We start from the raw sequence: 15394 nt of genomic DNA on the forward strand, positions 1-15394 counted from the left end.
GGCAGAGACAGGGGAGTCACTGTTTCCCTAAGGCTAGCCTGATGATGTATAATGAGTTCTAGACCAACTAGGGCAGTGGTTCCGAACCCTTTGGGGGATTGAATGACCCTTTCACAGGAGATACATGACAGATATCCTACATATAACATTTACATTATGATTCACAACAGTAGCAAATTATAGTTATGAAATAGCAATGAAATATTTTCAAGGTTGTGGGGCCATCACAACATAAGGAACTATATTAAAGGTTCGCAGCAGTAGAGAGGTTGAGAACCACTGAACTAGGGTTGTATTGTATGAATCTGTCTCAAAAGAGAGAGAAACAACATTCAGAGTTCACTAACTGTGAGATCTTTTGACTTTGCATGTCCTTAAGAAGCTTAGATGTTCAATAACTGACAAAAGTAGATGCTTTCAGAGGAAAACAATGAAACCATTTTAGAATAGTCTTTTCACAGAAATAAGTGACACACTGGCTGGAAAGAATGAAATGTTTTGCTAATTAACAGTATCAAAGGCCTGTGGACTGGATTTATTAGCTTTAAACAGGTGGCTCACGCCTTTAATCCCAGCACTTGGGAGGCAGAGGTAGGTGGATTTCTGAGGCCAGCCTGGTCTACAGAGTGAGTACCAGGACAGCCAGGGCTATACAGAGAAACCCTGTCTCGAAAAACCAATAAATAAATAAATAAATAAATAAATAAATAAATAAATAAATAAATAACAAACAAACAAACAAACTCAGTGTTGCAGGTGCTCCCAGGCAACTGTATCAGACCACTGCTGCTGAGTTTGCAATTCCTCCCTGTCCCGAACCCCAGCAAATGGCTCAAAGTGCAGGGTTTGAATGTGCAGCCAGAGTTCTGTATCTGTGCTCTAAAAGATAACCTGCAGGAGGCTCTGAAAAGCTGTGGCAGCAGTGAAGTGCTTTCAGTAGGAAGGACGCAAATGACCCAAGTCAATTATTTGGCTAGTCTGTTAAATAACAAACCAGAGGAAATTGTGGGGTAGGTCAAGAAAAAGGTTAACTGGAAAAACCTTCAAAGTAGATATAAGCAACAACATTGGAGGGAGTGTGTGTGTGTGTGTGTGTGTGTGTATGGTGGGGTGGGGAGCAGTGTGTGTGTGTGTGTGAGTGTGTGAGTGTGTGTGTGAGTGTGTGAGTGTGTGTGTGTGAGTGTGTGTGCATGAGTGTGTGTGTATCTGTATGTATGTATGCATGTATGTATGTATGTATGTATGTATGTATGTCTGCACTCGCACCTGCCAGGATCAGGGATGACTAATAAAAGTGAGGAGCAAACTGTGAGAATTTAAAGACCCAAGGAAATCTACACTTTTTTTTTTTGATTTATTTATTTATTATATGTAAATACACTGTAGCTGTCTTCAGACACACCAGAAGAGGGCATCAGATCTCATTACGGGTGGTTGTGAGCCACCATGTGGTTGCTGGGATTTGAACTCAGGACCTTTGGAAGAGCAGTCAGTGCTCTTACCCGCTGAGCCATCTCTCCAGCCCAGGAAATCTACACTTTTGAAAGCTTTGGGTTATCTGTGAGCTTGGAACCTGACAAGGAAGGTTGGTTCCAGAGACACTGGAGACAACTAAGAAGAGCTGGTTGACCCTGAAACCTTCACAGACAAGGAAAACACATTAACATTAGCCCAGGGGCATGATGGGAAAGGAAACCGGCTTTATTGTATGGGTCACTCAATACCTTATTAACTTTGCTGGACCAAAAAAGTTTTGTGCTTCAGTTTTAAAGAGTGCTTGCTTTAGTTTTAGTTCAGCCTAAAAGTTTGCTTTTTTTTTTTTTTTTTTTTTTTTTTTTTTTTTTCCTTTTTACACAAAGAGTCACTGGATGTGCAATCGGGGTGGCCCTGAACTAGGAACACTGAGATTTTTCTCATGTCTCATCAGACTTGGCTTAGGGTTTTATTTAAGAATGTGAAGTCAAAACTGAAGACTGGAACGGAGGGATGGATGCTTTGCTCATGATACGCATGCTCAACAATGCTCAGTACTGCATTCATTTTGTTGATCTCACAAAATACCACAGATTGGGCAGCTCTACAGAGTAGATGTTTATTTGGTTCAGGGTTTGGGAGTCTGGGAAGTGTAAGAGGCTGACACCCACATCTGGTGAAGATGCATTGGCAAGGGGACAGCTGCGTGCACGTGGCACGGGACCGAGGGCCAAGCTCACTCTATTCGTTAGGGGCTCATTTTAACATGCAGTTAAAGTTCCACCTTTTAATGCTGCAACAATGGTTTTCAGGGGACATCCAGACCACAGCAGGCAAGCTGTGAGGGACCGAGCAGTGTATTTACTCTGCTGAACCATCTCACCTACCCTTTACTATGAACTTTTTACCAGCCTGCTTGTATTGTTCACAAATGTCCCTTTTTGTGGCAGGTTAGAGGCCTCTGGAAGGCAAGTTTCTACCTACCCTGTTAATCCCGCTGGGCAAGAATAAGAGTATTACCACAGCTTCGAGCCCAATTTGAAGCAAGCTTTGATTAAATACAAGCCAGGATGATAGACTATGGCCAGGTCCATTCCTGGGTTCCCAGAAAATGGCCATGAGTCACATTTTGCAGAGGCTTAAGGCAAACCCATATTTCCTATCAGGTCCAATCAGAGGCAAGCATATAGCCTGGTGTATTTCCAGCCTATGTACCTCACATCTACATCCAATTGGTGGCTAGAAACATCCTGATGTGTTTCCTGCCCATGGACCTTCTGCCTAATGTGAGCAAGCACATTCAGCGCAGTTGGATCAAGGAATTTGTTTAGAGAAAAACATGTGGCTTGTTATCTCGCTTAAACAGTAGCCTCCAGCATCTCAGGAAGTGTCTCTCTTTGGGCAAGGGGGTTACAGGTTAGAGGCATTTTTGTTTTATGGATTTCTTGGACACAATAATTCAAACTTAAAATGTAAATTTGGCCCTCACACCCACCCATGCTATTTTGTTCTCTCCTTTCCGTGGATGTCAGCCACAGATATCTCTGAACAGGGCTTTGACAATGTCAGTCTTGAAGGTACTGTATTGATACTGGAAACTGCTGGAAGGCAGCCAGGGCCCAAACAGCAAAAAACAAGCTGATATCTGAAATTGTCACTTGGGCATTGTCCTAGCCACACTACAACTCTTGAATTATTTTAAGGGATTATAAGGAAAGTACACATGTAACCTAGTCCTCCAAGAGCACACCAACATACAGATAGTGATTTATTCTTACCACACACACCGACGTCACTAACTTCTGCTTCTATGGTCCTGGAAGTGGTGGCTCTGAGAGCTTGTGGTTTTGGAGAGCATTCTATTAATATCACAGCCTCTGGAACACCAAGAAAACAAATGTACTTTAAAAACAGATGGAGAGTAAGTACAGCCATGTCCTCTTCTAACTAATTTAATAATTTTCAACTTGGAAAGTAAATTCAATGGGTGCTAACAGGGAAAACTACTATGTTCTAAAATGGCAAAATTCAAATCAGGCACAAATGAGAAAGGTCTGAATAGCGTTCAGGATCTCTAGCTAAGATCCTGGAGTGTGTTGGGCCTCTGGAAGCCCCCAAACCATTCTATAAGATAAATAAATGTGTGCACAATTAAATAGCTGTAAACAGAGCTCAGGGCACCTGACTGACAGCAGATCAGATCTGAGTTCAACTGATTTCAGATCCTACTTGGTCTCTCTCACTGATCCCAGTGAACCTGTCTGTGTGGCTATTCCATTCTGATAGCTTGATTACAACACCAGCCTTATTTTTCTCCCTCTACAGCTGACTCGAGTATTTAAGCTGTAGCATTTACAGGAGAGCCCTTGAAATCAGACCAATAGCTCCTGTTGAATTTCTCTTGGGAATGAAGCTCCTCGCCCCAGATCACCACCTAATGGCCAGGAGCCCTCCCTCCCTGAAGGCGGTCTCCCTTGAGTTTTGCTGTCTTGATGCACTGAGTGGTCTGGAAGTGCTGCTCTTCCCTCCCCTCCCCTCCCCTCCCCCCCAGGAAACTGCAGAAAACAGTGCCCTGTGCAGTGTTTTCTAAGTGTCGTCTTAGAACCAGTAGTATCTGGATAATTTTTAACATGAAAATTACTTGCCTTCACCGCCCCCCCCACCATGGTGAGCCCAAATGTGTATGAATAAAACTCCCAAATGATTCTAATTTATGGTAAGTCAAGCATGGCAGCACGAGCATGCAGGTCCAGTCCTGGGAAGCAGGAGGTCAAGAGGTCAGTCTCACCTTCTGCTATATAGTGAGTTCAAGTTCAGTCTAAGTCTGTGGTGGTTTGAATGAGAATGGTCCCCACAGGCTCATATGTTTGAATACTTAAGTCACCAGGGGGTGGAGCTGTTTGGAAGGATTAGGAGGATTAGGAAGTGTGTCCTTGGGGGTGGGCTTTGAAGTTTCAAAAACCTGTAGCATGGCATGCTGTCATGCTCCCTGACATGACATGATAATGGACCGAACCTCTGAAACTGTAAGCAAATCTCCAGTTAGAAGCATTCTTTGATAAGAGTTGTGTTGGTCATGGTGTCTCCTCACAGCACTGAAACAGTGCCTAGGACAAGGTTATATGTGACTCCGTCTCAAACAAAAGGAAGGGAGGGGTAAAGGAGAAGAAAAGCTCCAGGTTCTGGCAGAATCTCGCTAATTATCCTTTAGGGCTCTTGCTAAGCTTTGGTTGAACAATTCAATTTTTGTTAATTAGCACCTATGGTATGACAGGGATTAGCCTGAAATCTACACTGTCAAACTTTGTGCTGCATGGTAGCTTTTTGAGGGTTGACAGTATAAAGAATACGGTATTTCATGTGAATAAAAGTCTACCATAACCAAAGTATTCTTTTGTATGTCAAATGATAAAGACTGATAGAGATCTCTGCATGACTTGTTCTTATATTAACGAATATTTACAGGGTAGCAGATCCTCCTTCCCCCCTTCCGGCCACCAGGGTTCAGCAACAGTTTATCTCAGGATCTCTGTCTTAAGGTCTTTTACAAAACCTAAATCAAGGTATGATGGGAGATCTTGAGTCACTAAGTCCAAATTCATGCACAGGTTGCTTGTGGTTTCAGCACCTTATGAGTTGTTTATCTGGTGGCTTTGGTTGCTCATCAGATATGGTAGTTTGAGTAGGAATGGCCCCATAGACTCATGTGTTTGAATGTTTGGTCATAGTGAGTGGCACTATTAGGTGTGGCCTTATAAAAGTAGGTATGGCCTTGTTGGAGGAAGTGGGTCATTGGGGGTAGGGTTTGAGGTCTAAGAAGCTCAAGTTTGGCCAGTGTGTCTCAGTCTCTTTCTGCTGACAAAGATGTAGAACTCTCAGCTTCTTCAGCCTCATGTCTACCTGCACATCACCATGTCCCATCATGGCAATAGTGGACTAAACCTCCATTTAAATAATGACACTGTAAGCCAAGCTCAATTAAATATTTTCCTTTAAAAGGGTTGTTTTGGTCATGGTGTCTATTCACAGCAAGAAAACCTTAACTAAGACATTAGATATTATTCAGAGGCTTTCTGCAGCTCTTTGCCACATGGGACTCTCTGTCACAGAATTCCCTCAAAGGAAGCAGGAGACAGCAAAAAACTAGAAGCTGTTGTTTTGTTTACTAATCTTGGAGATGATATCCCACCACCTTTGTTTTTATAAGTCATACCTTGTCCCCTATTCAAGCCTCTAATCATCTATGTAAAGCGTAAAGCATGCTTTCTTGGCAGAAATCTTTTTATTTATTTATTTATTTATTTATTTATTTATTATTTATGTATTTATTACCATCCATTCCTTATTTTAAAACTCACAACCTCCCTAAAGAATTAAAATGTGGCCAGTCTGCAGCCTGGCATCTGTGGTTCTTAAAACTTCAGTGTTAAGAATTACTTAGGAGCTGGTTAATAATGTTTATATCCAGCTTTTAGCCCAAGAAAGGTAGGTCCAGAAGGTGGTGGCTAGATGGCTTGTTCCTCTCCACTTTCTATCTTCCTCTCTTTTGACCACAGCTGTATACAGAAGCCCGTCGGCTTCCTCAGCTATGTGCAAGGCCGCTGTGCCCACACTCCTGCACGTTGCTTTGCCCCAGAACGTCTCTGAATATGAGGTTACATCTGTAGGAGTCCTTGGCCTTCACCCAAGCATCAAGCCTAACTTGGCACATGCCTGTATATGTATTACAACTAAGTTACACTTAGTGAATTCCAGTAAGCATTCCAACCAGATTATGTAGCAGTATTTAGATCCTTGGAGAGCAGATCAAGGACACCCACTGCTGACTGCCCTTCCATAGTCCAGGGATCTTAGTGTCTGCATGTGCTTCTCACCATTTCTTTACCCTTCTATTCCAACGTGGTTCCTTAGCTACTTATTTCTTCCATTGACTTATTTGCTTATGTGAATTCTCAGATCCGTGCTGAGAAATAAAATAGGAAGTCGTTTAAGATGAGTAGAATGCTTCCTATTTATGCAAAACATGCCTTGGGGTTGTGTGACAGGTGGGCCTTGCTGAGACAGTAACAGTCAGGCCACAAGCAAACACATTTGGAGAGGTAAAGTTTTGAGGAAAGGTCATTTGTCTGCCCTGTGGTATTTGCTATATAGGGGGATACATGTCCATACTGTATTGTAATGATCTTCTATGATAAATATTTGTCTTCCAGATGTTGAAACTTTATTTTAGTAATATTTGGTCTACCCTGTGCTATATGCTGTTAGTTCACTAGCCCAGGTCCACCCTCAACCATCTTCTATTCATGTAGTTTTGGGTTTGTTTAGTTTCAGCATGTGCCCAGCCGAAAAATGTCAGAGTGGTCTAGTTTTGGCTAAGTAACTGTAAGTGGAATTTCTAGACAAGGGCTCCAGAAATCTCTATAAAAGGAGTCAAGCTAAACTGGCAGCTTCATGTTACCCTTTACCTCCCTTCTGCCTGCAACACTGACGCAGAGTTGTGTGTGTCTACCTGCCATCTGCAGCCAGGAAGTAATGGACAAGAAGAGCAAAGTCGCCCGGCAGTGGTGGCACGCGCCTTTAATCCCAGCACTTGGGAGGCAGAGGCAGGTGGATTTCTGAGTTCGAGGCCAGCCTGGTCTTACAGAGTGATGAGTTGCAGAACAGCCAGGGCTACACAGAGAAACCCTGTCTCGAAAAACCAAAAAAAAAAAAAAAAAAAAAAAAAAAAAAAAAAAAAAGAAAAGAAAAAAAAATTAGAGTAGAGTCTATAGGCAGCCTGCCCTGAGGCACAGTGGCGCCAGGCTAGCCCTGACATAACTGGGCTCCAGCTTCCCAATGTATGTCCGAACGAAACAAAACAAAACAAAAAACAACAACAACAAAAACCCGTCATCTTCCTCTACTACTACCGAATATTTCTAGTTCATGCACCAACTTAAATCACAAAGACTGGCTGAAAAATAGTACAGAAAGGCTCTCTACAGAGCAGTGTAATGATACTGGATTGCAAGCACTGCAGCACAGAACAAGTGGGACAGACACCAGGGGGAGGGGTAAAGGGAAACAAGGCAATGTGAGGAGTACTGTGTAAGTCATTTTGAAATTATCATCCTTGGCCACAAGAATTAGTAAGCAAGATGGTGCCCGTCTAGGCTAAACAAAGACTTACTGGACAGTTGTCCTGGTAGAAGCAATCTTTGTGCAAAGTGATAGTCTGGCAACCTTTTGGGACAGTTCTTACTGTCAGCATACGTTCATGAATTCCCCTCCATAACCTCTCAGCTCTATTTGCTTTTCATTAGAGCTTGACACAGCAAGCTCCGTGTGTTGGGGGGAGGGGAGGGAGGTATAGGATATATGTGCAGGTATGTCTGTAGACATGCATATACCACAGCACACATAGAGAGGACCCAGGACAGTTTCTGGTGTCAGTCCTAACTAGTACCTGTGTGAGGCAGAGACTTTCTGACGGTTGTCACCATGCTGTGCACCTACACTAGACTGACTGACCCAGGAGCTTCTGCTTCTCCTGTCTTTGCCTCAGATATCTCAGTGGGAGTACGTTGGTTACAGATAGTGGCTCCTGGTTTTACATGAGACCTGGAGACTTGAACTTTGGTCCTCATGCTTGTATCAGTCAGTGCCATATCCACCAAGCCAGTTTCCCGCCCTTGCCAATGTTGATTCTGACAACTTCCACATAAGAAGCAAACATAATTCCTAATACAGTTCTCTCAATCTGCTAAGGTTTTACAAGGACGTTCTTTCAGATTTCCTATCATTATAGTAGGTCTATTTTTTATGAGTCATACATCTGACCTGGATAGATGACTCAGTGAATGAGAGTCTTTTTATGCCAACCTGAGGGTCTGAGTTTAAAACTTAACATACACACACACGCACACACACACACACACACACACACACACACACACACACACTAAGTATAGCTAAGTACATCTGTAATCCCAGCACTATGGGGACTGGGGATGTCTGGGACTCACTGAGTCAAGTTCAGTGAGAGTCTCTGTCTCAAGGGAACACGAAGATCGAGACCCAGCAGGATAGCAATGTCTGCTGGCTTCCGTGGGTGCACACCTACACACACACATGTACCATTCTCACACACCAAAGAAGTCATGGGGAGAGACGAGGAAGAGGTAGCTCAGTGGGTGATCACTCTCAGGTAAAGAAGGCACACACCCTCCTATGGGCCACAGACTGAATTAATTCAGTGGGGAAACCTTATACTTCATTACACACACGACCTGGTGGTTTATATTTGTCCAGTGAAGGCAAAGGTTGCTGATGGACTCACTGAATGCTTTTATCACTACCTAAAAGCCCATCTATAAGCTTACTTGCTTAGCATGCATGTCCTATTAAATACTACTCCATAAAGAAAGGGACATTGGTGTCTTGTTCATGATGATAATGTCATCAACCAAACTGATGCCTGCCACATCACAGGACATGTAAACACTCCATCCACGAAGGAATACAGCCCCCTGAATTCATCTGAGTGAAGAGAAATGGCAGTTCACCCAGCATAGCAGCTCCATTAATTTATGACCTGTTGGGAAAACATTTTTTCCTTTTTAACAATTTTCTATTCAAATGTGGCCGAATGGTGATGAGGGTCTCCTGGTGGATGGCGGGAGGCGCCATTTTTATTTCCCTTTCACTGTAATACATGAGCAGTTCACTGGTTGTGTGTCAGTTGCTAATAAAATAATCATTCCCAAGAGTATTAATTATTTTTCTCATTGCTCTGGCAACATGACTATCAGAAAGCCACTTGAGAGATGGTTTCCTTTGGCTTACGGTTGGAAGTGATATGATCCTTCATGGAGTTGGAGGCAACTGGTATGAAGTAGAGGAAACAGAAAGGAGGATGAGGCTATCAAACCTCAAGGCTCCCTCTAGTGACTCATCTCTTCAGTCTGGCCCCACTTACTAAGCTTCCCCAACCCCTCTGAACAGCGCGCCCATCTGGGGACTATCGTGCTCAGGCACAGGAGCTTATGTTGCTATTTCACATTCAAACCACAGGAGAAGTAATATATCATATGGCATTGCATGTACTTGTCGGTGCTAAAACTAAAACTCAGTAAATGTAAAGGTTGAATTGGGGAGTAGGGGTATGGGGTGGGGGGATGGGAGTGGGGAGATGGCTCAGCAGTTAGGAGCACTTGCTGCTGGTGCAGAGGACAAAACAACAACAACAACAACAACAAAATTTGGCCAAACTGGTAGAGTGTCACATACCTGTGGAGAGCGGTAGAGCTGGAGAGGTATTCGCCTTGACAAGATGGCGCCTACATCCGCTGTCGACCCCTGGTAAACAACTGTTTGCGCATGTGCGTAGAGTGAGGAGGTGCCAGGTCACGGCCCGTCCCGGGATGTCACATGGGGTGATGAGCAAGCAGCCAATCATGGGCGGACACGCCTCACTGTGGTGTATATAAGCAGTGCCGATTATTGGCTCGGTCCTTTTTTCCTCTTCATGATGCAATAAATGCTTGCTGCAGAAGGATCCTAGTGTCCGCGTGCAACACATACCTATAATCCCAGCATCTGGGAGGTTGAGGCAGAAAGATCATGAGCTTGCAGCTAGCTGCAAAGCAAGATTTCATCTCAAAAAGAAGCCAGTGGGGCAGGGGGAGCCACTTATATTCAACATTTCAGGAAAGAGAATGGAAGGAAATCTAAGTGTGATAAGAAAGAGCTAAGCACAGATGTTAAAAATATTAAATTTTGATTTTCCTTTCCCAGCCCCAGCTCCCAGAATGACGACTCTGAGACTAATTAGTTATTATTAAATGCCTAGGCCACAAACTTTGGCTCATCCCTGACTAGCTCTTAACTTTTTTAACCATTTAATCTATTCTATATTTACCACTTGGTCAGTTGCCTCTCCTTCAGTCCCAGCTGCTGCGTCTCCTTGTCTCCTCAGCGTCTACCTCGGTGTCTCTCCGAGTTCCTCTACCCACTGGTTTTCCACCGTCTCCTCTTGTCTGTATCCCATCTTGCATCTCTCATCTTGTTCCTCCGGGGCTCTCTTTGATCTCTATTTCCCAGTATCCTCTCTCCTTCTGCTAACGTCCCACCTCCTATTTCCTGCCACAGCTCATTGGCCATTGGCATTTTATTGACAGGTGAAGCTTCTAAGAGATTCTCTAGAGTATGTTATTACACTCAGTCTTCACAAGTTTCATTCTACAAATGCCAAAACTGAGTACCAGCTGGGTAGGTGGATTTATCTCAGGTTTCCCAGCAACTGGGTTCTGAGACTATGTCTGTCTCACTCTAAAGCTTGGACCCTTCTACATAGTTTACTAATTATTCGTAATAAAGTACTTGATAAATATAAATTATATATTGCCTACATCTTTCATTTACTTGGTATCATCAATCTTAGAACTATTCTAATATTTATATCAATTAAGAATGTTCTTGGGCTGGCTAGATGGTGCAGTGGGTAAGAGCATTAACTGTTCTTCCGAAGGTCCTAAGTTCGGATCCCAGCAACCACATGGTGGCTCACAACCACCCGTAATGAGATCTGACGCCCCCTTCTGGTGCGTCTGAAGACAGCTACAGTGAATTGGGCCAGAGACAGCGGGGCCGGAGCAAACGGGGCCAGCAGAGGTCCTGAGTTCAATTCCCAGCAGTCACACACATGATAGCTCATGGCCATCTGTACAGCTACAGTGTACTCATACCCATAAAATAAATGAAATAAATCTTAAAAAAAAGATTAAAAAAAAGATTTATAAAAAAAAAAGAATGTTCTTGTTGCCTTTAAAACAAATTCATAATTTTCCTCACAGCTAGCTGCTCTTGGCTAGATCCTATTAGAAGCTAGAACATGAAACATTAAAAGGCAAGATATTTGAAATTTTCCACCAGAGTTGGCAAGATGACTTATTGGGTTAAGGTGCCTGCTGCCAGGCCTGAGAGAACTGACTCCCTCAAGTTACACTCTGACTTCCATGTGGGCACCGAGGCTCATGTGTGTGCATACGATTATTATTTTAAAAGAGACTATTTTCTTACTCATGCATCAATTCTACAACTTCTGGAACACTTAAGGTATTTTCTGTACCTTTTTGCTGGTAGTAGACAGAAAAAAAAAAAAAGAAGAGGTGCATAAACTCAGAAAGGCAGCAACTTGACGTAGGATACTACACAGTTACCAGATAAGCTTGGTCTAAGATTGCTTATTATCTTGTGTATTGGTTGGTACACCCCAAAATGTCCTTGCTTTGAAACAATGATGTGAAATCACCTCTCCATCTCTGTAGACGGGGTTGTCTAGCTTGTCTTTTTCAAGGGAATCTTCTGTGAATCATTAATATGCAAAGCAGATAAGAGATTTAGAAAGAAAAGCTGCTGCTGCAGCTGCAGTGGGAGCCAGTAGGCAGCCAGCCTGCGAGAGACTCCAAAAGGGGGCTGTGTAGGGCCCTCCGTAAGGCCTTCTACAGAATTGATGAGTAAGATGGTCCCTAACGTCCCGCCAAGTCTAAAATTATGGAACCAATGGCTCTGTTGGGTATATGCTGGTTATCTCATTGCTGTGGAAACCAGGCATCTCCAACAAAGGGAAAATAGCAGTAACTGCCTTTCTCTGGGAACATCTGGTCTGGAAATGAGAACGTTTCAGCTCTGGTCCCTGCTTGGCCACTATTTAAGTCTATTACCTTAGCTGCTCTTTTCCCATCTATGAAACGCACATAAAACATTCCCTGCCTGCTCTATTTTTAAATGTATTTGTTAGCAAAGTTTTAAATTCCCTTCAACAAAAGTAAAATTAGTATACAGTCTTAAAGTACTGTCTTCAGGGAGGTGTATGGAGGTTAATTCTTCACTCTGAAGTTGGGGCTATATAGTTGCTACTCTGTTCAAATTAGGGGTAAAGCCCAAAGCGGGAGCACAGGCCCCGTGTATGCCTGGGGACTGAGCCAGGGGCCATTACCAGAGTGCATTGCTACAGTTCTCTTCCAGAAGAACGTGGGAAGCATCCTTTGGTTAAGACAGACAAAACAATTGTGGCTTTGTGGATTTTGTTTTGTTTTTGCAGAGCTGATACTAGTTGGGTTTTTATTTTATTTTACTTTGTCAAAGTTCTACACAGTCCCTATTACCACAAACAAACAGACTTCTACTGTTCAGGCCTGTGACAAATGACCAGTTGTTGAACATCTGACAAACTATTCTGTATTTTTAAGACCTGGATAGAAAGGTGAGCAGCTAGGTAAGTGGTGAGACAGGGAAGTGAGGAAGAGGTGGCCAGCGGGCAGATCTGATGCACCCTGGGCAAAGCCATTGGATATGGGGATGCTTTCAGAGGACACTAGCCGCAGCACTTCACAAGTCAGACTAAGCATGGAGCTGAGGGAGAACTAAGTCTGAGATGGGCAGACTTCCTCATGCTCTCACTTTTACCTGGGTCACATCCTTCAATTCACACACCGACTTTACAATTATCTTTATCTTACAAATGAGCATGTAGAGGAAAGAATGGCTGGAGGACATATGGCCAGTGAGCAAGTAGTGGGCTGTAAAATGCAACTCTGCATCTGGAGACAAGTTGGGAAGAGGGAAGAAGCCCGGTCATTTAGCCTACATCCTGTGCTGTGTTTATTTGGTAGCTAGTAGCAGACATGGCAAGCATCTTGTGGAATAAGGTGGTTTGAAAACCTTGCATCTGAGCTCACATTAAGGACCCAAATTTATAGGAGGGTCTGTTTTAATTTTTTCTTTGTGTTAGTTTCTCGTTTGGCTTCTCTCGGTGGCTAGGAAAGCCTGTCTGTTTTGGGCAGAGGAAAAGAAGAGAAGTCTCCTTCTGTTTGTTCACCGTGAGCCAGAGCATCTACGACACAGCACCATGCTTGAGGAAGGGCACACTTTGACCAAAGCAAGCTCCACAGAGAGCCTTCTCAGCGTGCCACGAGCTTCCGATGGCCTTTCTGCTACTGAAACCCAGAAGCCACACATGCACGAGCCAGAAAGAAACATGGAGAGATCTTTCTTTCAGAACAGAAATGAAAAAGAAAAAGAAAGCAAGGAGAGATCACAGGATAGGATCTTTTAATTGTCAGTCTGTGAGAATTAGTAGTGACTGTATGCCATGGCATGCTAAGTAGGATAGATCCTGGGCCTTAAGTCAGACATTGAACACAACACTATAGTGTCATGGATGGAACAGAGAAATGAGCGTATAAGGCATGTCATAAGACAGCATGCCAAATGGCAAACAAGGCAGGAGGTGTATGTATGTGTATGTATGAGAGAGAAAGAGAGAGAAAGAGAGAGAGAGAGAGAGAGAGAAAGAGAGAGAGGGAGGGAGAGAGAGGGAGAGAGGGAGAGAAGGAAAGAGGGAGAGAAAGGGAGGGGGACAAGGAAAGGCTTTAAGCTTCCAGTCTCAGGGTGAGGAACTCCATCTTACCATGTAGGACACATCTTACCATGTAGGACACATCTTACCATGTAGGACACATCTTACCATGTAGGACACATCTTACCATGTAGGACACATTCTTTAAGGTGTTTGAAACAAGTGGTGAAATAATGATAAAATAATGAAATTTGCCTGAAAGATCTCTTAGTTTTACCTTTTCAGAAGACTGTCAGGCACTTAGTTTGGCAGAGCATATATTAAAAATGGAGCAATGCAGAGATGCTTCTGCACAAGGGTAACACATAAATCTGTAAAATGCTTCAAATTTTTTCTTTATAAAATTTCTGTAGAACCAAATTTTTGCCATTAAAAAATTGGCATTATACCAGCACTTGGAAGGCAGAGGAAGGGAGGATCTCAGAGTTTGAAGCCAGTATGGTCCACAGAGCAAGTTCCAGGACAGCCAGGACTATGCAGAGAAACATTGTCTCAACAAAACAAAACAAATTATATTCAATAATACATTGAGAAATCAATTAAAGTAATAAATTTCATTATCAAAAAATATGAAAGGCAGTAGCAAGATGAGGTAAAATATTTTGGTAGAAAAACATCATTTTGACAATGAATGGATCTTGAGGAAATTTTTTTAATGTACTAACTATTTAAGAAATTCTGAATTCTTTTTCCCCCTCAGGCATGGGGGGAATTGAACTCAGGACTTCACATGTGTCAGGCAGAGATTCTACCAGAGAGCCACACTCCCAGCTTCTCTTCTTAAAATAAAAATACTTTTTTTAAAACTTTTATTGCATTATGATGAGAAAAGTTATATGATTTCAATTTATCTGAATTTGTTAACATTTAAAAACATATTTTAAGTAAATAGAATTAAATCACATTCTTTTTTCCATTTTGTACCCCAACTCCTCCCAGAGACCCCTTTTCAATACGTACAGTATCTTTTTTGTCATATTCCTTAAAATGTATAAAATATTATAACAATAAAATAAGTACTATAAAAGTTGTTTGATATAAAACAATCAATTCAACAGTTTTATGTAGATGCTCGTCTACAATAATAGTGAAAATACATTTTTCTCAATATAAATTTTAAATAACTCCAAATATATTAACTGTATATTTCAAAATCATACATCACTACTAGTATTTTCTTAAATGAACATAAATATATAAAGTCTTTTTGTTTGTTTGTTTTGTATTTAGTAGAGTTTAAAATCTTGGCTCTTACGGTGGTACAAGCCCAAAATAAGAACAATTTTTAGACATTGGAGTTCATTGTAATAAGGCTATACTTCAATGACCCTCATATCACCAAAGAATTTTACCTCCATCGTAACTAAGCTGAGAGTTGACAGTTCTGCTGCACCAAGAAATGAATTGTAGGTACGATTTTTGTATACAGACTTCCTGCTACAGTCAAAGCTACTTGACTTGAGTGAGTGACTTTATTCTCAGCCCACAGAGAACAGGTTATATTCATTTAAGAAATGGTGT

The 15394-nt window shown here is 42.3% G+C and overlaps 1 pseudogene; it reads left to right on the plus strand.

Annotated features, from left to right (window-relative positions):
- The first annotated feature begins 14109 nt into the window (after positions 1-14109).
- LOC116081257 lies at positions 14110-14206 on the plus strand (annotated as a pseudogene).
- Positions 14207-15394: the final 1188 nt, after the last annotated feature.

Source organism: Mastomys coucha, unplaced genomic scaffold (assembly GCF_008632895.1).
Source record: "Mastomys coucha isolate ucsf_1 unplaced genomic scaffold, UCSF_Mcou_1 pScaffold6, whole genome shotgun sequence".
Taxonomy (NCBI): domain Eukaryota; kingdom Metazoa; phylum Chordata; class Mammalia; order Rodentia; family Muridae; genus Mastomys; species Mastomys coucha.